Source organism: Crinia signifera, chromosome 11, assembly GCF_055691185.1.
Source record: "Crinia signifera chromosome 11, ASM5569118v1, whole genome shotgun sequence".
Classification (NCBI taxonomy): Eukaryota; Metazoa; Chordata; class Amphibia; order Anura; family Myobatrachidae; genus Crinia; species Crinia signifera.
The window spans coordinates 111,179,412-111,197,001 of record NC_139227.1 but is presented as its reverse complement, the minus strand read 5'-3'; the positions used below and the strand labels follow the sequence as shown (position 1 = coordinate 111,197,001).

General features: G+C 43.2%; 1 long non-coding RNA gene across 1 annotated transcript; it reads right to left on the bottom strand.

Moving 5' to 3' along the window:
- Window positions 1-320: 320 nt before the first annotated feature.
- On the bottom strand, window positions 321-11,810 carry LOC146046225 (uncharacterized). Its single transcript, XR_014465794.1, has 3 exons — window positions 11,671-11,810; window positions 3,552-3,783; window positions 321-1,205 (listed from the first exon to the last, which is right to left on the bottom strand). It is a non-coding gene; the product is annotated as an uncharacterized LOC146046225 (long non-coding RNA).
- Between the last annotated feature and the right edge of the window lie 5,780 nt (window positions 11,811-17,590).

Genomic DNA, 17,590 nt, shown 5'->3' with positions numbered 1-17,590 from the left:
ACGGAATCTGCCGCGCTTTATAAGACACTGTAACGGAATCTGCCGCGCTATATAAGACGCTGTAACGGAATCTGCTGCGCTATATAAGACACTGTAACGGAATCTGCTGCGCTATATAAGACGCTGTAACGGAATATGCTGCGCTATATAAGACACTGTAACGGAATCTGCTGCGCTATATAAGACACTGTAACGGAATGTGCTGCGCTATATAAGACGCTGTAACGGAATCTGCTGCGCTATATAAGACATTGTAACGGAATCTGCTGCGCTATATAAGACACTGTAACGGAATCTGCTGCGCTATATAAGACGCTGTAACGGAATCTGCTGCGCTATATAAGACACAGTAACGGCATCTGCTGCGTTATATAAGACACTGTAACGGAATCTGCTGCGCTATATAAGACGCTGTAACGGAATCTGCTGCGCTATATAAGACGCTGTAACAGAATCTGCTGCGCTATATAAGACGCTGTAACGGAATCTGCTGCGCTATATAAGACACTGTAAATAAATAAATAAATATGTATCCCATTACAGTGCGTGTTTTCTGTGTACTCTTTCTATGTACTGTAAATACATCCACTTTGCACAAAGCATACTGTATTACCATCTTTATACTGCAAGCTTAACCAATGGGACGCACATCCCTAGTCATTGCCTAAAGATTAAAAACTGTTAAAGTTTTCACCTTTGATAGTGCAAAGTTTATCATGGACACATTTGTAGAGCTAAGCCCTTTCGGAATACAGTGTAAGACATGGCCGCTTCCTCCGCTTGAGTCTTTCACCGATCAATAATTCAGAATAGCGCAATCTTAAACACAACTGAAATAGAACATATGTACTCTAAATCTTAATGGGCATACCCTTTTCAATATAAGATAACCACATATCTACCAGAGGAAGCCAAGTGATTTCAATAAAAATGCTATTTACAGTAATACGACCTAAAGAAGGCCATCGGAAACACCCCTGCAGTTTAATCAATGCACAGCACTCGCACATCAGTCTAGATTGCCTAACTTGCTCCAAATGAAAAAATAACTGACGTCAAGAGGCAGTTTGATTGTATTACTGGCTTCAGATGTGGTCTGTCTGTGGTGTGGAAGTAAAAACAGATTTCTTTCCCATAAGCCGTAAATGTTTTGTCTTCTACTTAATGTGCCTTATTCAGTTTCACATCACATTGTGGCAAATTTCCTGGAAGTACAAAAAGAGCAAACTTGAAGCAAAATTTGGTCCATCAAGGATTTCAACGTTCATATGGATAAAGTTTTATCAGTACAATTGTCAAGTTCTAATGTTCTATTCTGTGCGTTAATTGACAATTAGGCATAGTCAGATTAAGGGGGGGCGCAGAGGATACTGTTCTCCGGGCCCACCTCTTTCAGGGTGCCCCCCCAGCCTGAGCCCTTGACTCCTGTACCAGTGTGTAAGTAGTTGAGGCTACTTTTCCTCGTGTCTAACTGTCTTAAATGTCCCGGGCGTATAAAGTCTTAGGGGGGGGGGGGGGGTATTCATCTGGGATTCTGACTGTCGGAAAGTCTGTGGATCTGCGAAAATGGCCGCGGATTGTCGAAAACGGATGTGAATTTGACAATACGACAATTGGACAAAACAGATTTTTTAAAGTCAGATCTGAGACCCTTCAATGCTGTCGTTAACGGCAGATGAGTGCCGGTATATCCCCTGTTGGGAAATGTTGGCAAATATTGAATACCCCCCTTAATCCAGCCCTGCAATTAGGGGTTCATTTACTAAAGCTTCTAAAACTTAAACAAGATGATGTTGCCCATAGCAACCAATCAGTCTCTGTCTATAATTTTTTGGGATGCAATAGAGAAATTAGGGTGACATTTAATGAGATGCAAAATTCGATTTTTGCATTTTTTTTACCAAAAAACGGCCGAAATCGCACTTTTTCCCGAATTCACATACTTAGGGCTGGATGTATCAAGCTTCAAAAAGTGATAAAGCGGAGAGTGAAAAACAGCCAGCCAATCAGCTCTTACCTGGGGTGTGGTATGGGACTCCGACAGTCGGGATCTCGACAGTCATTATCCCGACGTTGGGATCCCGACTGCCCCGAGTCAGACAGCATGGCGAGTGCAAAAAAGCCCCTTGCGGGCTCGCTGCGCTCGCCACGCTGCGGGCACGGTGGCTCGCTACGCGAGCCACCTATTCTATTCTCCCTCTATAGGGGTCGTGGACCCCCACGAGGGAAAATAGCGGGTGGCCGTCGGTCACCCGGCTGCCGGCGTTTTGACAGTCGGGATGCCGACGTCGGGTAAATGACTGTCGGGATCCCGACTGTCGGGAACCCATCCGGCACCCCTTACCTGTCATGTTATAGGCTTTGTTTGAAAAATAACAGGTAGGAGCTGATTGGCTAGTTGTTTATCACTCTCTACTTTATCACTTTTTGAAGCTTGATACATCTGGCCCTACTGTATATGAGGTGCAAAAAATGGCCAAACCCGCAGATTTTGCAGCGAAATCGCACATTCTGAAAGTGCGATTTTTAGTCACGCTGGAACGCGCATCCAGATGTTTTCCCATTGAAAAGTATACAATTCACATGTTTAATGAGATGCGAATTCGGGAAATTGTGTATAAAAAAATCGCAAAACATTTAGACCAGATTCTGGCAGGCGAATTGGCCAGAACCCTGTACAGATCACTGAGATCTGTGCATGGTCCTGTGTAAAAAAATATGTGTTAAAGTTTTTTTTTTTATCCTACACGGCGTGGGGTCCCCCCTCCTGAGCATAACCAGCCCCGGGCTCATTGAGCCGGACCTGGTTGCAAAAATATGGGGGACAAAAAGCATAGGGGTCCCCCGTGTTTCTGAAACCAGCCCCAGACTCTTGGACCGGTCCTGGTTCCAAAAATCTGGGGGACAAAAAATCTAGGGGTCCCGCGTATTTTGAAACCAGCACCGGGCTCCAACAGCCCGCACTGTCATGCCACAGCTGAGGGACACTTTTTATATAAGGTCCCCCGGCCGAAACATGAGCACTGTGGCTGGTCAGCATTGGACGGGGTACCTGGAGGAGTGGGGGCCCCCCAATAAAGGACCCGTCCAGGGCTGAAGCCCGGGGCTGTCACCGGCATCCATGGCCAGTGGACACCGGCCTGATAGAATTAAATTTCACATACCTAACATTGCTTTGTGCAGGAGAACTACAAGTGCCAGCAGACCTCCCACGCATCCAGGGACTTGTAGAACCCATCATGCGGGACATTATGCGGGATTTTTCTAAGCACAAATTACCATTACATTACCTAAATCGCACATTTTCATGCCTAAAATTCGCACATTATCGCACTTAATCGCACTTTTTTCCCCAGAATACGCATCTCATTAAATATGTGAATTCGCGGCAAAAAATGTGATTTTAAAAAGAGCGGTAATGGGCATTTAACTTCTGCAGCAGCGGGCGCCAGGCACCCCCCTTCCCCATACCCTTGTGTGTGCCCAGCTCCCCTCCCCCCCTCCCCCATACCCTTGTGTGCATCGGCTGCATCGCCGCCCCTCCCTGTCACCTGGCTGCTCACTGCTCTGCGGAAGTCGTCTGACATAAGCCCGCAGCCTGATTGAACAAGCCAGCAACCAGTGTCAGTTATGAAGATCCGGGAGGAGGCTGTCATTGAAGCGACGGGAGCTGCTGCCGGGCCGATGGTGATTGACTGTCTAACAATGAAGAAGAAGCTGGGTGGGAGACGCTGCAGCAGCAGCCTGTGAGGGTGAAAACCAGCACGGTGCAGCATGAGTATCCTGTTGAAAAATAGATTTAATTATTTATATATATATATATATATATATATATATATATATATATATCAGTCCAAGAAAGCATGGCACTCAGAAGGCAATATAGTGAATATAGTGAAGCACAAAAAGGTGTATTTAGATCATAAGGACAAGCTTTCGGGGTATCAGCCCCTTCGTCAGGTCAAACACCTACAGCAATTCAAACACAGTGCAGGACATACCTTTATATTGCCCCAGTCAAATACAAATACATACGCATAAATACAGAGCATTCAAAAACGTTTTTTAGCATAGTATCAATCAAAAGAGGAGACAATTCAGATCAGACTGTTCCAATTTAATTTTTCATTTAAACCATTCGGGTGGATGGTATAAAGTCTCAGGATCCATCTTGCTTCAAGTTGAAGCAAAGATACATACAGACATCACAGGAGTGGGTATACCCAAGGCCCCCAATACTATCTTTAAGCCACCAGGTTGCCATAGCTGCCTTCAATGCACTACTTGCAGTCATTTAATTAAATGCCGTTCATTTGCTCATCCACATACACAAAAAATATTTGACATCAGGTCGGTGTTGACATGTAGGTCGACACATGTTGTGTATGTGATAGTGTGTCCCTGTGGGCTATACTATGTAGGCCAGACGTCACGATCTTTTCGTGAACGAATGGGTCTACATAGGTCAGCCATCAGCTTGGCTTTGGTTGGCAGGGTTGGCAGCCGGTCGCCCGCCACTTTAAGGCCAAAGGACACTCTTTGGCAGCACTAAAATACTTCATGATAGATCAGGTTAGGGAAACAATGCGTGGAGGTGATCGGGTTAAATCTTTGCTTCAACTTGAAGCAAGATGGATCCTGAGACTTGATACCATCCACCCGAATGGTTTAAATGAAAAATTAAATTGGAACAGTCTTATCTGAATTGACTCCTCTTTTGATTGATACTATGCTAAAAAACGTTTTTGAATGCGTATGTATTTGTGTATTGTCCATGTTTATATTTTTTGTCTTTAATATGCGTATTATATTGTTCCAGGATCTGTATGTGATGGCTTTGTTCCCGGAGGAACGGAACTGACGGGAGGCCGGAAGCTAGTATGGACGCCCAGGTTGCCTAGCAACGGGGGTCCGTGCTGGTCGGGGATCGTGGCCTCCTGAACAGAGATCTCCACAGGTCCGGTGAGTAATATTACCCAGCCCAAACCTCCCTCGCCCCGATGCACTTGCTCATGTACCCGATCGGCTGCTAGCTGGTAAGTTGTGCCTCCCGGCTCAGATCGCAGCATGGTTGCCTAGCAACCAGTCTTTGCATCTGCCAGGAAGTGCGTCTTCTTCCTGCTTCCGGCTGGCGGGGGTCAGGGCGTGCACATGGTGGCGAGTGTGGCGGGAGACTGGGGCAATATAAAGGTATGTCCTGCACTGTGTTTGAATTGCTGTAGGTGTTTGACCTGACGAAGGGGCTGATACCCCGAAAGCTTGTCCTTATGATCTAAATACACCTTTTTGTGCTTCACTATATTGCCTCCTGAGTGCCGTGGATAAGATGAGCATAGACTCATCTGTGCTTAAGGCAGGGCCATCTTAACATATGCCTCAGTGGCCAGCTGTCCAGGGGCCCCCAATTTTAGGGGCCTAGGAGCTGGGACAGATTGGGTTGTGAGCATCTGCCTCCTGAGCTTATTGGGAGGAAGTAGAGATGGCTGCCTTGTCGCTCTGATTGTGAATCACACACAGACAGAGTGACCAGGCAGCATTCTGTTCCTGCTTCCCAGTCTGCAGCCAGATAGTGACTGTCTGTCAGCATGCGGATTGGTGGATGGCTGTAGATATCCACCAATCAGAGTCCAACATTCTCTAACAGCTTCCCAACTGCAGCCAAACAGTGAATGGCTGTCAGAATTTGGATTAGTGGGTGGCTGGAGATATCCACCAATCATAAGCAGCCCATACACGCTGCTCTGTGGGCGTACTGTACTAGCACGGATCACATTGCATTGCATTGCATGTGCATCCGTTGTGCATGCAATGTGATGCAATTTGATGAAACCTAAGTACAAAAAATATGTGCAAGCACATACTTTTTGTAGGTTTCATCAAATTGCATCGCATTGCATGCACAACGGATGCACATGCAATGCAATGCAATGTGATCCGTGCTAGTACAGCACGGAAAGCACGCCCTCATAGCAGCGTGTATGGGCTGCTATAGTGCTGACAGCCATTCGCTGTATGGAATCAAGAGGAGAGATGGCTCGGGACCGCAGGAGGGGCCTGTTATGATATATTGAGGTTTACATTTTTTCCTGTGAATGGGTGTGGAGGGGCGCCAAATGCATTGCTTTGCCTGGGACCTACAATGCTGTTAAGACTGTATAACAGCAGAAGACTATAAAGAAACAAGACCGTGTCCTAAATGAAGCTATTGCCGGTTCACCTGCTCTTTGTGGCCAATGCAGAATTCAGATTTCACACTCTGAGTTTGTGGCACAAGAGAAAGAAATCTGCTAGCACAACAAATGTCTTGTTCTCCTGGGTCATGGAAATAATAAACTCCAAGAAAACAATTTAAAGAGATGAAAATTAAAGACAAGTGGAGGAGGAATAGCTTTAGGTTAGGCAGAAGTACAGGTGAGATGCAATAACAAAATAATTGAAATAAATACAAATCAAATTGCAATACAGATCGCAGCCATATAAATATACGTCAGCTATACAGAGGCATTAAGCAGACAGTGAAATAGATTAAACTTTCCTCTGGTACAGTGGCCTGATAATCAAAACACGATGGAGCGCATCCTGTACTACATGTAAATATAAGAGGTTGGGGCAAAACCCTCTTTTATGGCTGTGCGCCGCTATTGTTATTTGATTAATGTACAGTATCAATTTTTAATGTTATTATTATTAGGCAGCAGGGAAAAAAGAGCAATTCAGTAAACCTAGCCCTGGGCTGACCATTTTGGGCCAGTTACCCACCACCCTTCTTTATAGAATGTTTTTGACCCAAGGGTGTAGCCACAACTTTGTGGGCCCAATACCGACATATTGAAGTGTCTCCTGTCCTAATTTTTCTAGAGAACACCTCTATGCAGCAGATGGAAATGTTATGCCCCATAGTAGTGCCCTTGTTAATTTAATACCCATAGTGCACTTTTTTTATTTTTTGAACCATAGTAGTGCCCTAGTTCACAAAGGTACTGAACAGGCTAAGAGAACATCACTAGCAGTTGCCTCCAAGTTGGAAGGTGCTTAGTGGATATGAGCAAGGAGGTTAGTCCACACGTTGACCCAAGACCAGAGTAGGTTTTACTATAGATAACAGGATAAAGGTGATAGAAGATAAACAGCTGTCAATATGAAAAAAGCATTAATGTATCCTGGGCTAATTACTGTACAGCACTGTAAAACTCCAATAACACAGTGATAAACTTGGGCTTATGCAGAACATTTTATGGAGCCAAGTTGAAAACATGCATCTGTAGTCCAATCAGTCTGACCTTGAACTCTGGCAACTCAGAAGTGATGTTATTGTGACTGATGAGTCAATAACAATCAGTTATGAGTAGAGATGTGTGCAGACCCCATGTTTTGGGTTTATTTCTAATCCGACATTGTTTTGGTTTCGGCAAAACCACAACATTTTGGTTTGGAATTGTATTTGCTTCAGCAAAAAAAAAAAAAAAAAAAGATTGATTAAAAAAAAAATTATACAAAATTCATGTAACCTTTGCAATCCAAACTTGAAATTTGGATTTAGAATTTCGAACCACAAGATCTGAACTGGAACTCGGTTCGGATAGAAACTCCTCTGGAGATCTGGAGTTTAGATGCCAAAAATTTGGGTGCATTTGAATTCCGGAGAATCAAACTGCACAACTTTAGTTTAGTGACAGTTTTCAGTGTTTATCCATTTAAGTACATGCCAACAAAAAGTTGATCCAGAAAATGAAAGAGCTTATGTGGACGATATAGACATAATAAAATGTATTCTAAATCTATTCCATGTTCTTTACCGCTCATCTCCCACCCCAAATATACCCCAAAAGCCATGAATTATAGAAAGAAGATTCCATGCCTGTGTACCAAAATATGATTACATATTACTGTACTGTATGATGCATTTTCACCCAATTACTCGACCTTTGCAACAGATCTGTTTATTTTAAAATTGAAGTCATTTTTTTTATGGTCAAAAGTTGTCCCAAAAAGGGCCAGGTTGGGGTCTGTGGGGACCCTGGGCAATAGACAGAGATTGGAGGTAGGAGCAGGGGTGTCACTTTTAACTAGTTAGAGAATAAAACAGCCACTATAATGCAAATTGATTAAACAGTACTTTATAACATTTTAATTGAACTTATCACACGCTGATTTGATAGATGATATTGTAGTAATTTAATCGCTAAAATTATGTAGTTCCGTGGTTTTTAGCAATTGCACATGCGTGGAAAATTCCGAAAACCCCTATGGCACATGAATGATTGTTATTGAGGAACATTCAGGAAATACTTGAAAAACACAACAACTAATAATGACCATTGTCATGTCTTCTTTTCACCATGTGGACCCTGAGAACTATCTATCTTTTACCTGCCAACCTTTTGACTGTCGACAGTCAAACCTCACAATATTGTTTTTAGGGCAAAAGGTTGCACCAAGGTAGCTGGATAACTATGCTAAGCCACACAAGTGGGCGGCACAAACACGCGGCCCATCTAGGAGTGGCACTGCAGCGGCAGACAGGATGGCAGTTTGGAAAAACGAGGCTTTTACTACCCTGGCCTGTTCCAGATAATAGTCACACAGCAGCAGACACAGAAAGATTGAAAAGGATTATTATTAAGGAATTAAAGTCAGTAACCCTTATTGTCCAAAAAAATTAGATTGATTATTTTGCAGCACCGATTATTTTGCAGCACCGGTGTGCACACAGGTGAGGTGAGACTTGTAGTACCCGCTCCCAGCTAACAGTCACAGAGCAGCAGACAGAAAAAATTAAAAGGATTATTATTAAGGAATTTAAGTCAGTAACCCTTATTGTCCCAAAAAATTTGATTATTTTGCAGCACCGGTGTACACACAAGTGAGGTGAGACTTGTAGTACCCTCTCCCAGCTAATAGTCACAAAGCAGCAGACACAGAAAAATTGAAATGGATTTTAAGGAATTTATTTAAGTCAGTAACCCTTATTGTCCAAAAAATTTTGATTGATTATTTTGCAGCACCGGTGTGCACACAGGTGAAGTGAGACATGTAGGAAATTATTTAATTGCATCTGGTCCCACAAGTTCCACCGCTGTTTGGAATGCACTAAAGAAGGGGTGGCCAACCCGAGGCTCTCAAGCTGCATGCGGCTTTCCCCCTGTAAAGGTGCGGCCCCTGCTCCCACTCAGCTAGGCGCCGCCTATCCCCATCCTCCATCCCTCCATTACCCACTGCTGGTTCCCTTCTCCCTCTGAGGGGAGGAGAGCGTGCATCGCGCATCTCTCCTACCCCTCACTGTGCATCCTTGTGACAGGGCCATCCGCCAATCAGAGCTCGCGGGCCGCAAGTCAATCAGGAGCCAGCCCTCGAGCTATGATTGGCTGACGGCCTAGTCACAGGGAAGTGAGGGGGAGGAGATGCACACTGTGCTGTGCTCTCCTCCCCTCGATGACATGACTACAGGGGAACGTCATGCCAGACTGTCCTCTCCCCACCCGGCAGCAGCAGCATCAACGGTGAGTGCTGCTGCTGGGAAATTAGCACTGTGGGGGCATAGCAGTTTTTGGCACTGTGGGGGCATAGCAGTTTGTGGCACTGTGGGGGCATAGCAGTTTGTGGCACTGTGGGGGCATAGCAGCTTTTTGGCACTATGAGGGCATACCAACTTTCTGGCACAGCGGGGGCATACCCGGCACCGTGGGAGCAAACCTGGCAATTTGGGAGATTATGTGTATCTGGCACTATTGGAGGCACATGTGTATCACACCCACCAAGGGGTGCAAGTAGACCACGCCCCTTTTTTGGCACGCTCATGTTGTTGGCTCTTTACCTCTGACCAGATGGCCACCCCTGCACTAAAGGAAAAATGTAATCCCATATGCACTAAACCCAAAACTTGCGTAAATATGTTGATCGCTGAATCAGACCCACTATATAAAACCAAACCTTTGTGATGTCATTTGAATGTTAACGGTATGCAATTAAAACGTGGCCCTGAAACATTACATGTCATTTTACTTTATATTTTGATTGAAATGACTTCAATGTCTTTGGCTTAGGCCAAATAATATTTACTGTTTGCACCGTCTACACCTGCAGGGGGGGATTTCAATATTGTCAAGAGTGGTCAGTGTTGAATCTATCTAGGCTTATAGGGGTTGATTTACTATTCTATTAAAGATGGGATGTTGCCATGGGCAACCAATCAGAATCAATCATCTTGTAGAAGGTGCCAAATCAATAAGAAGTAGATTCTGATTGGTTGCTATGGGCAACATCCTATCTTCAATACAACGCCCACCTTAGTAAATTAATCCCATATGGTAATAATCTAACTCTTTATTTGCTGTCAATTGTGTTGCCCTCTAGTGGAGAGGAGGTATTTTTACGCTAGTACAATTTTGTTCTTCTATTAACTTTTTTTTTTTGTTTCCAGTAAGTGCACCCTGCATAAACCATACAGGTAAAACCATAAAAATAGCAAGGCAGTTAGTAAAAATGTCAAAATATATGCTGTCGACAGTCAAAGTGACGACAGTGCTTTTAGTGGAAATCTCTCATGGGTTAATACGGACGACAGCTCTCACACTTCTCGGCATCTCCCACACAAGACAACCGATTAACCCTTTGTTCCCCTGATTATATTGTATTTCCTCTCTGCCACAAATGAGTTAATCTGTAACTCTCCCAACAAATGCATGGAATGAATTTGCCTACAGTAAGGCTGTCTCTTCTTTCATAGGAAATGAGCAGTGTCTATCGTTTCATCTCTGATTGTTTGCTGAATCCTCAATGAAACAAAACAATGGCAAATGATGTCTCTCTCTCTCTCTCTCTCTCTCTCTCTCTCTCTCTCTCTCTCTCCGCCTTCAGGCAAAGAGTTTTAATTTAATCAAAACCCTGGAGATTAAATAATTAAACTTGTAGACAATCACATTTTTTATTGTTAATTAGTCATAGTAGGTGCCATTTTCATAGGATGCACAAGTCCCTAAATTTAGCTGTGGAATATTGCATTGATCACACAAAAAACATCATTGAATCTCTTGGGATAAGTAAGACGTCAGCAATTGCGTTTTGGCTCAGTCTACCACTCACCTTTTTAAGGGGGTGATATACCCAGCTTCTTCCCTGTTCTTCTAAAAACCTGCTGGTCCCTAGTTTCGCATAGCAACAAAATGTGGTTTTCCATCCTTAACCCCTCGCTCTCCTTCCACATCAGCCTCCTGTCACAGACTGAACAACACAATTAGGTAACAGATCTGCCAATTACCAAGCTATCTACAGCAGTCCCTCCTGACTCCAAAATTGATATTATTATTTCTTTTTTAATAAGGCTTGTGCTTTGAAAAATGACGTACCTGTCACCAGAACCCTACGACTGCGTTTGCAGTATCCGCTTAAATATAATGCATTAGTAACCCTAAAGGGAAAGACTGACATTAGTTATGATTCAGTTGGGTCTTTGCGGACGATATTAGCTATTTGTCATATTTTTATCAAATAGATTACTTTTCTTGTGTTGGGATTATTGATGTTGATACACAAGCATCAGTGCCGTTGTGTGAATCAGTGTCCTATTAATTAGATTTTAATCTGATTTATTTGGTCTGGGATCCTGAATGGATGACAGGCAAAGCTGTTTATATATAGGAATACGACAGAGAAGCATTTTCTTTTACCTACCCATAAGAATGTTGATTTCCTCCCATTCTGAAGACGGCAATGAAAAAGAAATACGCATATCTTATAAATATTAATTAGACATAATCACATCACACACAGTGGTGAATCTGCTGCTGTGATCTGCTTGTATTCAAGATGTTCCGGAGATAAGCTAGAAATTCTCCTGGCCACTAGTTGGCGCTTTAACCCATGTAGTAAAGGTACGAGTGATGCGTAATCTTTTATGAATGAACTGCAATGTTTGTGAAGCAGCATCTTACAATAAAACAGGAAAGTCTGATTGCATTTGCCTTCGTATAATTAAGCCATGCAATCTAACATAAGTGTACAATAATGTACGGGTAGAACAAGACTGACAAATGTTTTACTCTCCCAGGCCTCTCACAGGAGAACTGTTGTATAAATTTGCACAAATGTAACTTTGTGGCTGGAAAGGCCGTTTCCCAGAGGTATGACGTCCCAATGATGTCATCATTTCTACTGTTGCTTAACCCTATCATGGAACGCCATTCAGCGCTATATTTAGAAAAGTCTAATTTAATTTCATTCATTGTCTTGGAAATAAAATTGTGAAAATGACGGTGTGAATTCATTCATCTGTACGGTGTGAGCAAAGGAGCCAAATATTCCGTGGAACAGTTCTATTTATATTTCGATCATTGTTACCCTTGATCTGTCTGGCCCTATGCACCTTGATCTGTCTTGCCTTATGCAAAAAACGAAGTTGAATTGTTAATGAACTACTACTAGAGTCCATAGCAACCAATCAGAAACTACGTCTTATTTATTTAGTCCCAGTGCGGCTTACAATCTATATTCCCTACCACATGTACACGCACACACATTCATTCTAGGGTTCATTTGTTGGGAGACAATTAACCTACCAATATACCCACACAAGCACGGGTAGAATATAAACACTGCACACAGTTAGGACCATGGTGGGAATTGAACCCATGACCTCAGTGCTGTGAGGCAGTGATGCTAACCATTACATCATCTGTGCCAAACATAGTGGTACACATACTGTACACATACACTTTGGGGTAAATTGACTAAGATGGGAATTCTATTGAAGTTGGGATGTTGCCCATCGCAACCAATCAGATTACTCTTCTTGTTTATTTAGCACCTTTTAGAAGATAATAGAATCTGATTAGATGATATGGGCAAAATCTCATTTTCAATAAAAGTTCAATTTTAGTAAATTTACCCCTTTGTATCTATGAAAGTTCATAGACACAAAGGGGTAAATAGTGTATAAATAAGCATAGATATGTTATTATGCTGCAGAGGTAAACAAATGTTTATCTAATCATCTACTATTCAAAAAGCACATTTAAAAATATTGTTATTGTTTTTAATTCAATGTAACTTTTTTATGAATTAGATTTTTTTAGCAAATATTCGTGTGTAAAGATTTATAATGTAATTTAATGAATATGTATTAGAGAAGATCTGGTATATAAATGAAGCTGCAATTTATAAATAATAATCTATCTGTCTGCAGACCCTGATTTGCATACCATTTAAATGGATAGCTGCAGCTAATGTATCTTCATAATTCACATTCCTCCCCTGGGAGGTCCACCAATGAAGACCACAAATGATAAAACCACCATAGTTCGGACCTTGATGGCGGAGGTCCGATGTTACTGTGGCATCGATGGCAGAGATGCGCAAATGTTACTCTGTTTCCTTTAATGGTGGTCTACAGTGCTTAGCCCAACGCCCATTGTGCCACCTAACCCCATACATCTCCCTGATGGCCACCTGCCTTAATGTGGCCCTCAGCACTCCTGTTCTACGATGGTTCAAACCTAGTTTTTCATCAATGGTTTCGTGCCTTCAATGTAAAGCACTAACCATTTGATGAACATCCCTCTCATTATTGTCATTGTTATATTATTGCACTTTAAGGCACTAGGACATCTGTACTTTTATACAACAATCCTTAATATTACCCCTTCACCAATTACCTGAAGCCCGATCACTCTTCAACATACTTGCCTACTCTCCCTGAAGTAGCTGGAGGCTCCCAATTTTGGGGGTAATCCCCTACACTACTGGTAGAGCAAGAAGATGTCCCACACCCTAGTGTAGTGGGCAGAATGGAGAGGTAATCACCAGTATTCCCTTGTCTGTGTGGAGGCCCATGATTAGTGTCATTTTAGCCCTGTCCTTTCCTGTGGACCCGCAAATCGTGGTATTTTCCCAAGGTGAGTGCAGAACTTGATGATGTCAGAGCCCACCCCTACATCCCCAAAGTTCCCTGCAGGATCTCCTTTCTGGACTTCTCCTGGAGAGGAGAATTAAAGAATAGGTAATAGGTATGTTCTTCGCGTCATTAAGAAAACACTGCAATCTGATTTTCATCCCGAGACACGGACCTCCCCATTTGTTAAATTATATTGGGAGTTTGTATTAAGAAAAACAATTGCAGCTTTTTGAATTTATGCTGAAACTGAAAAAAAAAAAGCAAAATTCAAAGTTAAAGTGAATCTGATAAATGTCCTTCAGTCTAAATACTTGCTGCTTGGAGACTGCCATGACGATCTCCGTATGTGTCATGGATTGAGATAGATGACGGGTCTATAACAGCAAGCTCTCATTATATGTGTGATACAGGTTCTGCAGCCGATGCAGCCTAAGGTACAGTGGTGAAACAAATGTAGCTTTATTTATCCCAGAGAGTATAACGTACGCTAGGAAATGTCATAGCACGATATCTAGCAAAAGCCAAGACCTGACTTAAAACATTCATCTGAGTGCAGGTATCTGAAAGCTGATGCTCCCCATCTGACTTCTCATGGATTATTTCATATGTTTAAATAAAACTATTAATGATAAAAAAAAATTAAATGATGAGCAGAAAAACAGACCAGATAGTAAACAATATAGCAGCGAGCAGCCTACATACCTATAGCATAAAGAATAATATTGCTGACAGCAGACTTCCTGGGGTATATATATATATATATATATATATATCATACTTACCAACTGTCCCGATTACAGCGTGACAATCCCGATAATTGAAGACTGTCCCACTGTCTCGTCCACAGTTCGCAATGTTTGGCGGGTGCGGGGGACAATGGGTAGATGGAGGGAGCCGTAATTGACCGCTGCTCAGCAAGCTAGGCCACGCCCCTCTTACTGGGGCCACGCCGACTCGTCTTGTAGCACGCCCCCTTTTTGGATGCGGCAGGTCCAGATTCTTGGGAGGTCTCCAGAAACATGGCACTGCCATATTCTCAGTAGGGATGGCCACCAACCATTGATGATTAAAAATCATCGATGGTTTATAGACGATGTCGAATACTTTCGCCATGGGGGAGAACCAGGAGAACCAGATGGTCCATCAATGGCACAGCGAACAATTTTTTTTTTTTACTTTTTGTCGAAGTGCTGGGGCACGGAGCATAGCTCCGCCCCGATTGTGCGAAGCCCCGCCACCATGTTTTGATTGGTCAAACACAATCGATGACCATTGATAGGTAAAAATTATCGATGGTCATCCATTGCATAGTTTAGCACTATCGATGGAAACCATCGATGGCAATGGCAATGATGCCCATCCCTAGTTCTCAGTGATGATTATCTATTGCGCATAAGAGAATCACCAGTAAAATGGCCACTGTGCCTTTTCTAAGTTTCTATGGCATATATGCCAAGCCTTGGGTAGTTATAGATTGGAGAGAGACAATGTAAAAGCTTAGCAGATCATATATATATATATGAAGCTCGGCGCTTCAATACACAGTTTTTCTTGCTACCCCATTGGCTATTGTATTTATTCGAGTGCCTCCCAAATCCTTGGACTTCTACTTGTTTCTTCAGGGAAGGCACCTATTTGCCATTGTAGGTGAGTGCCGGCATACTTGTGGACTTGTGCATTAGTGTGCTTTGCCTTCCAGTAAGGCGTTGCACGGAGCTGCACGGCACCACCATCCATAATCAGATTGGATTTCAAACTCTTTTTGTTCCTGAGCAATCAATACAAGTGGATTACTATCCACTGTTCCACAGCCACCAGATGGATTCCCATCCAGTACAGAGCTCTGCATCACAAAGTGAGTTAAATATGGGACTGGTCAGCACCCCTATAGGGGAGACTTTTAGCTTTTCACAAACCCAGATTGAAAATATTCTGGCACAAGAAGCTTCTGACCTCCCGGAAACAGCCCCAAACATGGAGGATCTATTTCATCAATTCTTTAGGTTAAAGAAGAGGGAAATCGACTTTAAGTTACATAGCGTTTCCCTGGCCAATTACTTCAAGGAGCGTAAGATCCCACGGGGTTTTAGGGTCCGCAACACCCCAACTATCGGGCGAACCAATCCAGAGTTCGTCCGCAAATTGGTCGCCATTTTAAACAAATGTGCGTTTGACCTAATGATTCTGGTGGTGGAGGAGGCCAATCGGGAGCTATTTGTACCAGATCGAAGATTGCAACATTTCAAGCAGCTCATAGTGATGCATTGAGCCATGAAAAAAATCTTAAATTCATACAACAGTTAGAAAACAAGTGTGAATCTTACCAACGTGATCTTTTAAAATTTAAAAATAATAAAAAGATGGCCGTGGACCAGGATTACGAGGACAACCGGGTCTATAGATGGCTGTTTGGAGGTGGTCCAGTACAAAATGAACGACCTACGTTCAGAAACCGTAGGCCCTGGCATAAAAAAGGCACCAATTCTGGCGTTGATCTAACAAGCAGCGACAGTGACTTCATAATTTCGGAAACGGATGAGTCGAGTGGATCCGGAACCATCCCTTTAGGAGGACGCAAGGCTGCAAAAGGCGGGCGGCCACCCGCCGAGGGGGCCAAAATAAGAGAGGGCAGGGAAGTCAGAAAAGCGGCGACACTGGCAGCAACGAAGCTGAAAGTCTAATTTTTAACTTGTCTGACAGGACTTTAACTCCAGACGAGAGGAAGGTGTTAAATCTGGGTCTCAGTTTTGTGCCCACTAACCGGCACAATGAATTTAATTGGAAATTAAACTTACATAAATTATCAAGAAAGCTACGTCTCAAAGAGCATTTCCAGCATAATTCTGTCCAAATACCAGATACCATCTTCACACCGTTCCTGCGTCAGAGTTCAAGGTCCAATTTTGACCCTGTTTCCACGAATGGATCGCTTAAAACCTTCTCAAGGTTGATGGATGATTCCGTGACTCGATATATAGCCACTCCACATGCCATCCGTCCGAATTTGTCCAAAAGGGAGTTACTGGCTCTGAAGTCATTGGAATCCGACGAGTCTATTATAATTCTCCCCGCAGATAAAGGCGGGGCAATTGTAATTCAGCGCATTGAGGATTACCGCACTGAAATAGTACGGCAGCTACAAGATCGCGAAGTTTACAGCAAACTCGCTAGAGACCCTACAGCCCTTTACCAAAAAGAGCTGTTTGAGGTACTTGATAAAGCCCACCGGGAAGGTAAGATTCCACCTAAAGTGTGGAAAGCCATACGAGTTCAACATCCCAAAGTCCCGGTCCTGTATACGCTGCCTAAGCTGCACAAAGACCCCGCCAGACCCCCAGGGAGACCAATTGTCTCTGCCAGGGACTCCCTACTACAACCTACGTCGCAGTTACTGGACAGTATCCTACAGCCCCTTCTTCCCCTTCAACCGTCGTTTCTTAAGGACACTACCTCATTTCTCATTAAACTTCAAGAACTGGATGACATCCCCCCTGGAACTTTACTTTGCAGTATGGACGTGTGTAGTCTCTACACTTCTATTCCCCATGAAGGGGGACTTAGGGCCATGAAGGACTTTTTGTCCATCAATTTGGACAATGAGGCGTTTGACCATGTTTTGTTCCTCGGGCTGTTGGAGTTAACCCTGAGGCGCAATTATTTCCTATTTGATGGAGAGTTCTACGCTCAGCATAGGGGGTGTGC